Below are 16,195 nucleotides of genomic sequence, written 5' to 3'. Positions count from 1 at the left end.
TTTAGGGCTGTCACAGATACTGAAGTAGCTTGAGCTTTAGGACTTGAGTATTGTTTTCCACGATCTCCGCTCAAATACCCGATCGAAGCATTTGCATGAGTGTATGAATCTCTGGATTTTCTTTGACAATGACTTATATGGCTTATTCATCATTCTTTTTCTTGAATCTATAGCCTCTGAATCTACTTTTCTCTTTTCTTTGATAAGCTCCTCGGCTTTGCTAGCTCTATCAACCAGGACAACAAATTCTTTCAATTCTAGAATTTCGACTAGAAGTTTAATATCCTCGTTCAACCCATCAACGAACCGCTTTCACATGATTTATTTAGTAGAAACATATTCCCGAGCATACTTGCTCAACCGTACAAAATCTCTTTCGTACTCGGTCACAATCAAATGACCCTGTTTTAATTCTAGAAACTCTTTGTGCTTTTGATCAAGAAATCTCTTACTTATGTATTTCTTTTGGAACTCAATCTGAAAGAATTCCCAAGTTACTTTTCTCTAGGTACCACTGATACCAAATGTTCCACCATTGATATGCTATATCTCTTAATAATGAAATGGCACATTTTAAAGACTCAACTAGCATGCACGAAAGCTCATCGAATACTAGAATAGTGTTTTCAAGCCAAAATTTAGCTCTCTCAGGATCACATCAATAGTAGCTCTAAACTCTTCAGCTCTGTGTTTTTGAATTTTATCAATTGGTGGCTTATTTAATCTTAGAAGTTCCACATGTTGAGGAGCAACGGGAACCGGTTAAGGATTAGGTAGGGGTGGATGTTGTTTATGCAGCTGAAGTTTTCCGAACAAACTCAGTGAACCATTCACTCATCATTTGGAAAAAGGCTTCTTTAGCCTTTCCTCTGTGACTACTCGATACATGTCTAGATTCAGGCAACACTGCCCTTAAGCCAGAGCTAGCACATTACTATCAACATCATCAGCTATAGCTCGATTGGGATCCATTTTCTATACAAAAACAAATTTTAAATTGTCAGGAGTCATCACACTATTACAGGTTATATATGGCATGTATAGCTAGACTCCCACACATGCTACTTTAGTCCAAGAATTGACTAAACTGTAGCTTTGATACCAATAAATGTAACACACCTCATCCGTATTCAATGTCGAAATAGGGTTACAGAGCATTGCCGAACTTATCACACTTTTAAACATACATTACACATACAATTTAATCAATTCAAATACAATTCAATCACAAACAATTATATTGTCCCTAATAGGAGCCTACGAGTTCCAAAACATACATTGGGAGTGGTTTGGGCTAAACTGATAACTTTAGAAACTCTTAGAACACTTAGAATTTTTTTATCAAAAGTAGGGGACACATGCCCGTATGGCTCGGCCTTGTCTCTCACACGGCCAAAGACACACCCGTGTCATAAGCTCTATGGACATTCGAACATGGCCGTGTCCCAACCCACGTCTGACCCTGTGTAACTATCTCACTTGGGTCACACAGCCAACACACATGCCTGTGTGCCCAGCCCGTGTGCCCTAGAAATGGCCATACACGCCCGTGTGCCAGGTCGTGTGCTAGGCTGTGCCATACCTGTAGGGTATACAGACTTATGCCACAATGTCAAGTCACATGCCTGTGTGTGAGGCTTAACTTGATTTTAATTTCAGACTAGGGGACACACGGCCGTGTAACATAACTGTGTGTCACACACGATTGAGACACATGCCCGTGTGGACAAAAATAGGCTATTTACCAAGCCAATTTTCCACCCAAACTTGTATACACCTACACCAAATTCAAAGGCACCAAAACAAGGCATAAATAGACTTTCAATCAACCTCACTCAAGCATATCTAATACTAAACTTTACTTTCATAATATATATCAACAATAACCAATCTCAAATCTAACTAATAATCATAACTCAACTATTTGCTATCCATAACACCAACTATCCACAAGCATCACATATCCAACATTCAAAACATCACATAAGCCATATACATAAATTTATACATACATGATTCAATCATACCCAAATAAGCCAACTTATATGGCAATATACAAAACCAAACTTATAACATTTACAAACCAACTCAAATAGCTACATTCATCATCAATTCATAAACCAAAATGACCAAAGTCCCTATACATGCCATATACTCAAAACATAAACTCAAAAAATACCAAACTGATAGTATGATAGTGTGATGAAGCACCAAAACCATCCCCAAATCTGAGCTAGCTTTGAAATCTCTATAAACATGAAAATTCATCAAAGTAAGCTATATAGCTTAGTAAGCTTGTACGAAATAAACTCAATCTTAACATAAATATACAAATCATCAAATTGAACATATCAACATGTAGTTCATTTAACTATCAAACCTTTCACATTTTCAATTATAATCTTATGTATGAACTTCACAACTTCTTTGATTTAAGCTTATACGGTTTATGTACATACCTGTACCATCTCGTATCAATCTCAAACACAACCATGTCTTTCATTTACCCGTTGAACCTTTGGAATACTATCAGATACATGGGAAACTCACACCAAAGTGCCAATACCATGGCCCAAGGCCAACTTAATGTATTTCAGACTCGAAGTGCCAATATCATGGCCCAAAGCCAACTAAATCTCATATCACACATACTTTTCGCACTAGAGCTATCAACTGGCTTGCTCAAACAAGCTGCTAGTCAAGACGTAGCTACATGATGCTGCTCACACGAGCTATCAAGTAACTACAGCACATGTCGGTATACTCAGCCACCGGTAGGATGTATAGGACCAGCACCCAGATCACATAATCACAATAGCCACTAATGACATATCAATCGTATCATAATCTTTTCTAAGGTTCAACCGAGATTTCAAAGACTGAATCATCGTACAATCATTTTCGAACATGTTTGTAGTTTCGCATTCATAGTTTATGCAATATCATAGCATTTAAAATACATTTATAATGAAACTTATTGTAACAGTCCGGTTTTGACCCTAGTCAGAATAGTAGTTTCAAGACCACAAATCTGAGTCTGAAAAATATTTTATATTATTTTCTGTGTCTATGATATGTGAATTTAAATCTATGAAATTTCTGTAATTTAATTTTTCTGTTTCTGTGCTCGATTATACAAAAACGATTTAATCGCATAAAAGGTGAAATTAGCATGCTACATGTTTAAAGTATGTATTTGAAATGGCTTTGGACTAATGCGTCCTTATGTGGTTAATTGACCATGTAATGTATTAAATGACCTTGTTGGACTTTAGTAAATGGTTTATTAATGTTTAAATGCAAGGGTATTTTAGCAAATGGTTTAATAAATGTAATTATAATAAAATAAAGCATGAAATGGTTTTGCATGTTCATCATTTTTGGCCGAATATTACCATGGAAATAGGGTTTGAATGCTCAAAATAATTCAGCACTTTGAGGAAGCAATTGTAAGTCCATTTTGACCCGATTTTTAGTAATTGTGTTTCTGTGATCCTTGCTTCGTGTTCTTCAAAGCCCATGTCTAAATTTCTATTTTTCTTAATGATTTCATGAGATGCCATTATTGATATCATGAGTTTTGAAATGTTTTTGGATGAATTATGAAGGCTTGGTAGATGAGTTAAATGTTTTGTCTTTGAATTTTGATGTAATAGAGTCATTTGGACTAATTTGTGAAAATGGGGTTTTGAAGGACTAAATTATGAATTAATTATGTTATTTGGACTTGTATGGAAGCTATGTATATTTTTCCAAGCTATAGTCTTGGTGAATTTTTCATATTTGTGATTTTGTGAAAAATGGACTAAATTGTCAAAGTGTGAAAATGTAAGGGCAAAAATGTAAAGTGCCCTAAATATGTGTATATGGATTAAATTGAATGAAATGAATGACTATTGAATGAAATGAATGATTGAATGGTTGAATTTGTATTGTATTAGATCAAGAACAAAGAAAATGGACTTAGATCGGGGCCAAAATAGTTGAATAGTCGACTCGTTGTATCTGAAAATCCGTCCGAGGTAAGTCATATTACAATTATGTGTTAATTGAAATAAATTCTGCACATATAAACTGTAATCTGTATTGGATGGCCTTAAGTGCCTGATGTATATCTTTGGAGTAAAGTATGATAATATGTTAATATCTGAAAAACTTTGTATGTTCTTAAGCAAAGTTGACATCTGTCTTTGACATCGTGCAAGATCGTGTCTGGGACACATGCCTCGATTGAGATTTAGTATAAGACCATGTCTGGGACATCGACATCGTATCTAATTTCGTGTAAGACCCTGTCTGGGACAGAGGCATTGATATTGAATTACATGTAAGACCACGTCTGGGACAGAGGCATTGTACTTGATTATGAGCATTAGTATCGTTTATGACCTGTCTGAATATAGCGTACGAAATCTGAGAGTGAGTATATGAATTGTATAACCTATGCAGGTACGTTTGTATTGTACTAAATTTTTGAATATGAAAAACTCTGTCTCTATGAAATATGTATGGAAATGAAGCATGACATATATGCAAACAAAGGTGCATGGTTAAGTATGAAATATTCTATGAAATGGATATGAATCTTTATGGTTGAATTGTATTTAGCTTACTAATCTCTTTGTAGCTTACTCTATGTGCTTACTATCTTTTTTATAGTTATCGTGGCTACTAAAGGCTCGGGGATAGTCGAGGATCGTCACCACACTATCAATCACATTTTGGTACTTTTAAAAGTGTACATATTTTAAAGTATGGCATGTATAGGCTAAAAGGTCTATGTATATAAGTTTTGATGTGTATATATTATGCCATAGGAGTTGGCTAGCAAATAAAATGTCGTATATAGTTTTGGTATTTGGTTGTTGGTGCCAAATGATATATGGTTGTAGTGTTTTATGAGCTAATATGTGTCTGTTATAATGAAGCATGTTTTGAGCATAGAATTGGTTGGAAATTTTGGTATGAATGTTGTATATTATTGCTTGTAGGATTGGACCCAAAATAGAGTGGAAAATTTGGCTTAAACCAAGCTTGCTTGGTGCCACACGGTTAAGGGACACGGGCATGCATTGTGGCCATGTAAGAAAAGAAATATTCTCCTAAGAACCACACAGTCTTGACACATGGGCATGTCATATGGCCATGGGCTAAAGTCAGTAGCTAGCTAAGTATCACACGGCAATAGTACATGGGCGTCCCTATTGGCCGTGTGAAAAAGGCAGTATAGGACCTATTTTTTGCACGGTTGGTTCACATGGGTGTGTCTAGTGCCCGTGTATGACACACGGCCTAGTTGCACTGGCGCGTGAGTTTAACAGTTTGAAAGAATTGGTTGAGTTCTGAAAGTTCTAAATGCATTTGTTTTATTTTCGACCTTTCTTAAATGTATGTTTTTAGGTCTCGTAGACCATATAAATAAATAAATTGTTGTTGAATGCCTCTGTATTAATGATATTTAATATATGTTATTATGTATTGGTCTGAAATGTTCTGTTTGTCTGGTAATTCTTCATAACCCTAATCCGATGTCAGTTACTGGTTAGGGGTGTTACATTTTATTGGTATCAGAGCTATGGTTTAGTTGGTTCTACGACTCACATAGCGTATTTGAGTCTAGCTATACATGCCATATATCTAAATCTGTGATAGTGTATGACTCCTGACATTGAAATGTGCTTTTATATAGCAAATGGATCCCGATAGAGTTGTAGCTGATGATGTTGAAAGTAATGTGCCTGCTCCCACGCAAGGGATGGTGCAAGGTGATTCTAGACCAGTTACGAGTAGCCGTGATGGTGAGGATAAGCAAGCCTTCTATCAAATGATGAGTGAATGGTTCACCCAATATATTAGAATCAATCTGACTGTACAACAACCTCCACCCCCGGTTAATCCCCCTCAAACTTTTGATATGCCACGAGTGAATCCGGTACAGTTGAGGAGTCCACCAATTGATAAGATTGGAAAGCATGGAGCTGAAGAGTTCTGAGCTTCAAAAAATGATGATGCTGAAAGAGCTAAATTTTGGTTAGAGAATAGAATACGAGTGTTTGATGAAATGTCTTTGAATCCTGAGAAATGTGTGAAATGTGTCATTTCACTTCTGAGAGATATGACGTACTATTGGTGGAAAACCTTAATATCAATGGTTCCGAATGAACGAGCTACGTGAGATTTCTTCCAAGCTGAATTCTAGAAGAAATATAGCAGTCAAAGATTCATCGATCAGAAATGTAAAGAGTTTCTCGAGCTTAAACAAGGCCGTATGTCTATCACTGAATACGAACGTGAGTTTGTGAGATTGAGCCAGTATGCCCGTGAATGTGTATCGAATGAAGCAATAATGTGAAAAAGGTTTGAAGATGGACTAAACGAAGATATCTGTCTATTAGTTGGAATTCTGGAAATTAAAGAAACAGTTGTGCTCGTTGAGCGAGCTTGTAAAGCTGAAGAATTAAGTAAAGAGAAAAGAAAAGTTGATTCTGAAGCCAGAGATGTTAGAAAGAGATCTTCGGGTAAAGCATTTCAATCTAAGTTAAAGAAATTTTGAGATGATCAAAACTGTTCAAAGATTGATGTAAGATATTCGAACCGAGATCGAGCTAGATTACACTCGAATTCCAGAGCTTCTGTTACTTCTATTGCAAGTGTTGGAAATGTCCGATCAGAAAAACTTGAATGTAAACACTGTGGTAAAAGACATCCGGGAAATTGTAGATTGAATGACCGAGCCTGTTTTCGATGTGGATCTTTGGATCATTTGGTAAGAGATTGTTCTGAACCTGTTGAGCAAGAGAATGTACAGAATCCGAGATCGAGTAACACCTCAGTTAGAGGTAGACCTTCCAGAAATTAGAGAAATGCAAGTGGTGGTCAAAGAGCTACTAGGGATACTGCTATTAGATCTGAGGCCAGAGCACCTGCCAGAGCTTATGCTATCCGAGCTTGTGAGGAAGCTTCGTCACCAGACGTGATTACTGGTATTTTTACTCTCTATAATACTTCTGTGATTGCATTGGTAGATCCTGGATCAACGGATTCTTATATTTGTATGAATTTAGTGCACAGTAAGACTTTGCCTGTAGAGCCTACTGAATTTGTAATTAGAGTATCGAACCTCTTAGGCAAAAGTGTCTTGGTTGATAAAGTCTGCAAGAATTACCCGTTAATGATACGAGATAATTGTTTTCCTGCTGATCTGATGCTTCTACCTTTCGATGAATTTGACATAATTCTAGGAATGGATTGGTTAACTTTGCATGATGCTATTGTAACACCCCAAACCCAGCCTAGACGTTATGGCTAGATCTGACGTGTCACATGGACTTACGACTTAGTATGCATTCGCTGGTTTAAGTGATTGGGGTGGTCTTTGTAAAAACAGCGGTTGAATGAAAAGCCAGTTTATCAATCTTTAGGCAAAAACCATAGCGGAAAAAAGAAATTTAAATAGCAGCCTTATTACAACTTAAAACCCAAAATTAAATCATAATATAAAAATAATAAAAACAAACTAACTTAGAAAAACCAACTTTGCAGATAATGTGGCCATTCCGAATCCCTCATAGCTCCAAGCCCACTATGGTTGGGGAATTTCTGCAGAGATAAAAATAAAGGGTGAGTTCGGTAAACTCAGTGTGTAACATAACCCAACCATAGCCCAAAATAGATCAAACCTTAGAGTCAGACTTATCTGGGCCTTGGCCCAGTACAGAAATCAGAATGAAACCCATAGGCCCATAGCAGATACAAAACAAATATATCATGAATGTAGAAATCCGAGCCCAGAGCCATCCATAACAGCCCCGTACCAGCCTTACACCATGTGAGGAGACTACTCGACCCACCCAACCGCTACACACTATAGAAATTGCAATGAGGTTGCGGATATTGTGACGAAGTCACCAGATCTGATATTGTGGCTAGGCCACCGTAGCAGATATATATATGTGGCGAAGCCACAGATTGCAAATGAGGTCGCGGATATTGTGACGAAGTCACCGTATCAGATATATGTGGCGAGGCCACCAGATTGCAAATGAGGTCATTAGAACGCTTCCTCCATTAATATAAACCCATGTCCCATGCAACAGAAATAATATGTCATGGCATACGTAAACTGAAACAGAACATCATGCTTTTCAGAAAAATTATAACCCTAGGGGTAAAATCATAATTTTGCTTGCATAAGGGGATTTCAGTAATTATTACCTACTGCTAAGGTTTAATGCTCATTCTAACGTTACCAAGTAATCAGAAGTACTTACCTCGTCTTTTTACCAAAGTAGGCCCGTTGGCCCATTGGCCAGTTTTCGGCCCATTAAGCCTAAAAATACCGTTGTGCTCGAAAATGCACACTCTGCACTCTAATCATCCAAATGCACCATATTCATTAACAACTATCTCACGAGCACTCACAAGCTCGCGAGTTCACAAAATACCACTGTTTTGGTATTTCGGCTTTTACCGATTCTGTCTAAGGGAGGGTGTCGTTTACACACCTGGTTGATGACTATTGATGACGATATCTCCCACACGATAATCCTACAATCGATCACTAACACATTAGACTTATGAACTAACGATAACTAACATAAATCCATGTCAACTAACACAATCATCACACAAGTTAGTCATTTACGCATGAGGGGCAAAATAGTCATTTTACCCTTCAGGGGTAAATCGGTAGTGCTACCCTACAGGGGTATTTCGGTATTTCTACCCTACAAGGGTATTTCAGTAATTCTATCCTACAGGGGTATTTCAATAATTCTACCCTACAGGGGTATTTCGATAATTCTACAACTTATCCACTTGGGCCTACGGACCCATTGGGACCACATGGCCTATTTCAGCCCATCGCGGCCCGAAATAGGCGTCCTACTACTAGAGTAATGAGAAATACACACCTGTTAGGAGACTGCAGTTAATCCGCGCTCCAAACACTCTTAGCTGACGCCCAACCCAAACGAACACGTCACAAAGGGAAAAGGATCAGCCAAGAAGGGTATGCCTACTTTCCTCATGGTTTGCTCTATTTAAAGCTAGCTCTCCATCTACTCTTATGTTAGCTTCCCGATGTGGGATCCCTCCATCACCAGAGTTTAAAACCAACAACAACTCTTGCCGTCCCAACATAGCAAAATAATCAACCTTTGCGTGCCAAGGGATTCGAACCAAAGTCCTCTCACATGCAAACTCACGCCACCACCACTAGGCCATCAACTCATTTGTGTCATAAATTCAACACATCAAACTTTAAAGCGCACCTACTTGCTTCCAGATTTATTGGAAAGAAAAACCAAAATATATTGCAAGAGCCAAGACTTGAACCTTGGACCCCTTGCTTCCTCTATGGCGTCACTTCCTTGTCCCCTAAGTGGCGCCACCTTGCCACTACACCATACTCCTTTTTATGTCATCTTTTACCCCTTTACTCTTAAAAGCCCAAACGCCAATTGTATCACCTGTTCATAAAATTAAAATTCTGAAGACTACCACGGATTTAACTTAAGTTTAGGCTTTCTAAAGGCCCACTAACCTACTAAAATATATATATTAACCAACCAGAATACACACAAATTTTAAAAATCACAAAAACACAGAAAACCCGAAAATTGGGGCGTTACAACTCTACCCTCCTTAAAAAAAATTCGTCCTCGAAATTTTACCTAAATGAAACAGATGAGGATATTGTTGACGCATCGCCACTTTTGGCTCCCAAGTAGCTTCCTCTCTGCCATGATTATGCCACATCACCTTTACTAGCGGAACTGATTTCCTCCTCAAAATCTTAACATCTCGATCCAAAATCTGCACAGGCTCTTCCTCAAAAGTCAAGTCTGTTTGGACCTCGATCTCTAGAACTGGCACAACATGAGTAGGGTCAGAACGATACCGCCTTAACATGGAGACGTGAAAGACATCATGAATCCTATCCAACTCTGGATGTAGCTCCAACTGATAAGCCAGTGGACCCACTCGCTTAAGAATCCGATAAGGCCAATGAACTGTGGACTTAACTTGCCTTTCCTACCAAACCTTAATATTTTCTTCCAAGGTGAAACCTTCAAGAAGACCATATCACCCATAGAGTACTCAATTTCCTTGCGCTTCAAATCTGCATATGACTTCTGTATATCAGATACTTCCTTCAACTGGTCTCTAATCAACTTGACCTTATCCTCAGTATCTGCCACCAACTCAGGTCCAAGAACCTGTCGTTCACCCAACTCGGTCCAACAACAAGGTGTACAGCATCTTCACCCATACAGTGCCTCATAAGGAGCCATTCGAATACTTGCCTGATAACTGTTGTTGTATGCAAACTCTGCCAACGGTAAGTAATCCTCCCAATTGCCTCGAAAGTCGATAACGCATCCCCTCAACATGTCTTCTAGAATCTGAATAACCCTTTCCGACTGACCATTAGTCCGAGGATGAAAGGCTGTACTAAAGTTCAACCGTGTACCCAACGCCTCATGCAACTTTTGCCAAAATCGAGATGTGAATCTAGGATCTCGATCAGAAATAATCGACACTGGCACTCCGTGAAGTCGCACTATTTTTTCCACATGCAATTTGGCTAACTTCTGAAGTGAATAATCAGTGCGAACAGGTATGAAATGAGCAGATTTGGTCAACCTATCCACAATTACCCAAATCGAGTCCTTCTTCGATGGTGTCAAGGGTAACCCACTCACAAAATCCATGGTTACCCTCTCCCACTTCCAAAGTGGTACTTTCAACGTCTGCAAAAGTCCGGAAGGTAATTGATGTTCGCTTTCACTTGTCGACAAGTCGACATTTTCCCACAACTTCCGCTACCTCTCATTTCAATCCAGGCCACCAATACAACTCCTTTAAGTCGTGATACATTTTACTCCCTCCAGGATGCATAGCACACAGACCTCCATGAGCTTCTTTCAGAATTTCTTGCCTCAAGTCAGAGTCCTTCAGAATACGAAATCTACCTCGGTAACACAGAACTCCCTCACTGTTCAGTCTGAACTCAGAAGTATCCCCATTCTTAACCTACCGGAATCGAGAAACCAGGGACTCATCCCTCGACTGTTTTTCCTTAATCTCATCCACCCAAGTCGGCCTAACTTGCAATTCTGCTAACAGACTACCGTCGTCATACAGACTCAAACGAGCAAACATGGCTCTCAGATCAGATACAGTTCTACGACTTAGGGCATCAGCCACCACATTAGCTTTGCCTGGGTGATACTCAATTACACAGTCATAATCCTTAATCAACTCTATCCATCTCGGCTGCCTAAGGTTTAGCTCGTTCTGAGTCAGCAAGTACTTAAGACTCTTATGATCTGTGTATATAATACACTTTTCTCCGTACAGGTAATGTCTCCAAATCTTAAGCGCAAAGATTACCGCTGCCAACTCCAGATCATGAGTAAGATAGTTAACTTCATGTGGTTTAAGCTATCGCGATGCATAAGTAACCACTTTACCCTCTTGCATCAGCACACAGCCCAACCAGACATGTGATGCATCACTGTATATGGTAAAATCTTTTCTAGACTCCGGCTAAATCAGTACAGGTGCCTCGATCAGAACTTTCTTCAGCTTCTCAAAAGATTCCTGTTGTTTCTCAGTCCAAACAAATGATACTCACTTTCTTATAAGCTTTGTCAAAGGCGCTGCCATCACAGAAAATCCTTTCACAAACCTTCTATAGTACCCAGCTAAACCCAGAAAACTTCGAATTTCCGAAACTGACCTCGGTGGCTTCCATTCCAGAATCGCTTAAATCTTTCAAGGTTCCACCTTGATCCCTTCAGCAGAGACAACATGCCCCAAGAAAGTTACCTCTCTCAACCAGAACTCACACTTACTGAATTTTGCATAAAGCTCCTTCTCCCTCAGCACTTGCAGCACAATACAAAGATGCTCATCATGCTTCTCCTTAGCTTCAGAATAAACCAGAATATTGTCGATAAAGACGACCACGAATTGATCCAAGTATGGCTGAAACACTCGATTCATCAAATTCATAAATGCCGCAGGTGCGTTCGTCAACCCAAATGGTATAACCAAGAACTCATAGTGACCATACCGAGTTCTGAATGTCGTCTTGTGAATGTCCACCTCCTTAACCCTCAACTGATGATACCCATATCAAAGGTCAATCTTGGAAAATACTAAAGCTCCTCTAAGTTGGCCGAATAAATCATCGATTCTCGATAGTCATCAGTTTGTTCAACTGCCGATAATTAACCCACATCTGCATTGATCCATCTTTCTTCTTTACAAACAATACTGGTGCTCCCCATGGAGACACACCTGGTCTAATAAAGCCTTTATCCAATAACCCTTGAATTTAGGCTTTCAGACCCACCAACTCCTTCGGTGCCATCCTATAAGGTGCAATTGACACTGGTGTCATTCCAGGCAACAAGTCGATTCCAAACTCAACCTCTCGGTTCGGGGGAAAACTCGAAAGCTCCTCTGGAAATATCTTGAAAATCCTTGACGGTTCTAATTTTATCCAGTGTTAGATCCTCAGTTTCCGATTGGCTTACAAATGCCAAATAAGCCTCGCATCCCTTTCGAATCCACTTCTCAGCTCTCAATACCAACACCACATTAGAGAGATAATCCCTACGCTCGCCTATAACCAAAACCTCCTTATCCTTTATGGTCTTTAACATTATTCGCTTAGCAGTAAAATCCAAAGTAGCCCTATGCTTAACAAGCCAATCCATTTCCAAAATGAGATCGAATTCTCCGAAAGGTAGCTCCATCAGATCTCCAGAGAAAAATTTTCCTTGAGTTTCTATAGGCACATCTCTATACAGTTTATCTACCCTAACCAAGTGACCCAAAGGACTTAGTACAGATACCCCACTCACGGTCTCCTCAGAGCGCACACCTAGCGACCTAGATATAGTACACGCAACATATGAATGGGTAGATCCAACATCTATCAACGCAGTGTATGGCATCTTGAAATCGAAGCATTCGATTATGACGTCAGGTGCATCACCCTCCTCTCGGGGACGAGCTGCATACACTAACGCCGGCTGACGAGCCTCAGCAAATCCAGCACCTCTACCAGGCACTCCTTTTCCTCGACCGTTTCCATTACCACCTCTGCCTTGCCCACGTCCTCTCAGAAATTGTGGTCCACCCCTCACTGGTTGAGCGACCATCTGCTCTAAAACTTAAACCTGATCTGGTTCTTGAGGACAATCCTTAACACTATGCTCCATAGATCCGCATCGAAAACAAGCACCAGAATGTTTCTGACACTCACCCATATGCATCTTCCCACAATTCCTACAACCCTACGGTCTAACAACATTCATTGATACTGCTCGAACTGGCTCCATTACCCTTGCTCTCTTAACATTCCTGTTCATACCACCTGAAAGTCCTGAATCTCTCCTAAAACGGTTTTGATCTTTCTCACGATTCTGTATTTCTGTATGCTTCACTTCCTCAGCTATCTTAGCTTTCTCCACTAAAGCAGTGAAGTTACGCTCCTTCTGTGGAGCAATCAGCACCTTAAGTTCATCTCTCAGACCATCCTCAAAACGTACGCTACACTCATACTCTGTAGGGACAATCCCAGAAGCATACCGGCTCAGTTTCAGAAACTCAGACTCATACTCAGCCACTGACTTACTCCCTTGGACTAGGTTCAGAAATTCTTTCCGGCGAGCGTCCACGTAACTAGCCCCAACATACTTTCCTTTGAAGGCTGTCTTAAATAGCTCCCAAGTCACACTGTCAGCAGGAGTTCCATCTCTCACCGTGAGCCACCACTAATAAGCCTCATCCCTGAGTAATGATATGGCTTCTTTCAGCTTCTGCTCCACAGAGCAGTCCAGATCCTTCATATTCTGCTCTGTGGCTTCTAACCAATACCCAGCCGCATTCGGAGCTACACCAGATATGCCCCTAAATATCTCTACTCCATTAGCCCGGAGCCGCTTAGAAATAGACCCTCGAATTTCGTTTCTCGTACTTGCCCCAGCAACCCTTTCCAAAACTGGGAGCATTGCCTGGGACAGAGCATCGTCCCCGGCACCTCGATCATGAGACTCTACCTCCATTGCCGGTGGTACCGGCGCATCTGCTACCGGTACATGTCTTGAAGACGAAGATTCAGCCTGAGCATTACCTCGGCCACGTCCACGGCCTCTTCCACGAGTTGCTCGTGTACTTATTTCATATTATTTAATTAAGAATTTTATGAATCAGTTTAATATTTTAGTGTTTATTACAGATGTCTTATGAATAACAGTAATTTAGAGTTTGAGTTTGTTTCCTTTTGCGGTAGCCTAGCTATAGTCTCAGTCAACTTATCAGAGTTTCTACGGTTCCAGTGTTACCCTAACTAAAGTACCATGATAAGGTTTTGTACAAGCATATAACAGATATTTCAGAAACAATCAGAAAGGCTTAGAAAACTTACAGACTTGGGCTGGAGATTCGGTGTGCCACCTTCTAAAAAAACCTAATTTTAGAAAACTGATTTTAATCTTTAAAATCATCTATTTGTAAAGAGAAAATATTGGAAACATTCTCGAAAACAATTTATAATCAAGTTCCAAAAAAAAATGATTTTCGAAAACCTTTATTTAGTGTTTCTTTACAAACTCTCATTTTTAGACCCGTTCCACAGCTGAGTTGTTACAACTTGGCTCTGATACCACTAAATATAACACCCCAAACCCGGCCCAGATGTTATGGCCAAATTTGACATGTCACATGGACTTACGACTTAGTATGCATTCGCTGGTTTAAGTGATTAGGGTGGTCTTTGTAAAAACAGCGGTTGAATGAAAAGCCGGTTTATCAATCTTTAGGCTATCCATTTGTTGTGCTTGTTGAGTCTTGAAAACGTTCATTAATTTTGAAAACCCGCAGAGCTAACACTAGCAGTTTAGTCATAGTATAAATATAATCGAAAAATAAAACCATAGGGAAAAAAGAAATTTAAATAGCGGCCTTATTACAACATAAAACCCAAAATTAAATCGAATATAAAAATAATAAAAATAAAAAACTTAGAAAACCAACTTTGCGAGATAATGTGGCCACTCCAAATCCTCATGACTCCAAGCCCACTATGGTTGGGGATTTCTGCGAGATGAAAATAAAGGTGAGTTCGTAAACTCGATGTGTAACATAACCCAACCATAGCCCAAAACAGATCAAACCTCAAAGTCGGACTTATCTGGGCCTTGGTCCAAGACAAATCGAATGAAACCCATAGGCCCATAGCAGATCTGTAACAAATATATCATGAATGCGAAATCCCAACCCGAGCCATCCATAACACCCCTGCATCACCCTTAGACCATGTGGGGAGACTACTCGACCCACCCAACCGCTACACACCACAGAAATTGCAGCAAGGCTGTCAGATATTGTGACGAAGTCACCAGATATAGATATTGTGGCTAGGCCAACAGAACATATATATATGTGGCGAAGCCAACAGATTGCAGCGAGGCAGCCAGATATTGTGACGAAGTCACCAGAACAGATATATGTGGCGAGGCCACCAGATTGTAGTGAGGCTGCCAGAACGCTTCCTCCATCAATATACCCATGTCCTATGCAACAAAAATAATATGTCATGGCATACGTATACAAAAACAGAACATCATGCTTTTCAGAAAAATTATAACCTTAAGGGTAAAATCGTAATTTTGCATGCATAAGGGTATTTCGGTAATTATTACCTATTGCTAATGTTTCATGCTCATTCTAACATTTACCAAGTAATCAGAAGTACTTACCACGTCTTTACAAAAGTGGGCCCATTGGCCCATTGGCCCGTTTTTGGCCCATTAAGCCCAAAAATACCATTGTGCACGAAAATGCACACTCTGCACTCTAATCATCCAAATGCACCATATTCATTAACAACGATCTCACGAGCGCTCACACGCTCGCGAGTTCACAAAATACCACCGTTTTGGTATTTCAGCTTTTACCGATTCAGTCTAAGGGAGGGTGTCGTTTACACACTTGGTTGATGACTATTGATGACGATATCTCCCACACGATAATCCTACAATCGATCACTAACACATTAGACTTACAAACTAATGATAACTAACATAAATCCACGTCAACTAACCCAATCATCACACAAGTCAGTCATTTACGCACGAGGGGCAAAATAGTCGTTTTACCCTCTAGGGGTAAATCG

Source organism: Gossypium arboreum, chromosome 12, assembly GCF_025698485.1.
Source record: "Gossypium arboreum isolate Shixiya-1 chromosome 12, ASM2569848v2, whole genome shotgun sequence".
NCBI lineage: Eukaryota > Viridiplantae > Streptophyta > Magnoliopsida > Malvales > Malvaceae > Gossypium > Gossypium arboreum.
The sequence above is the reverse complement of the archived record's forward strand: the minus strand, read 5'-3'. Positions refer to the sequence as shown.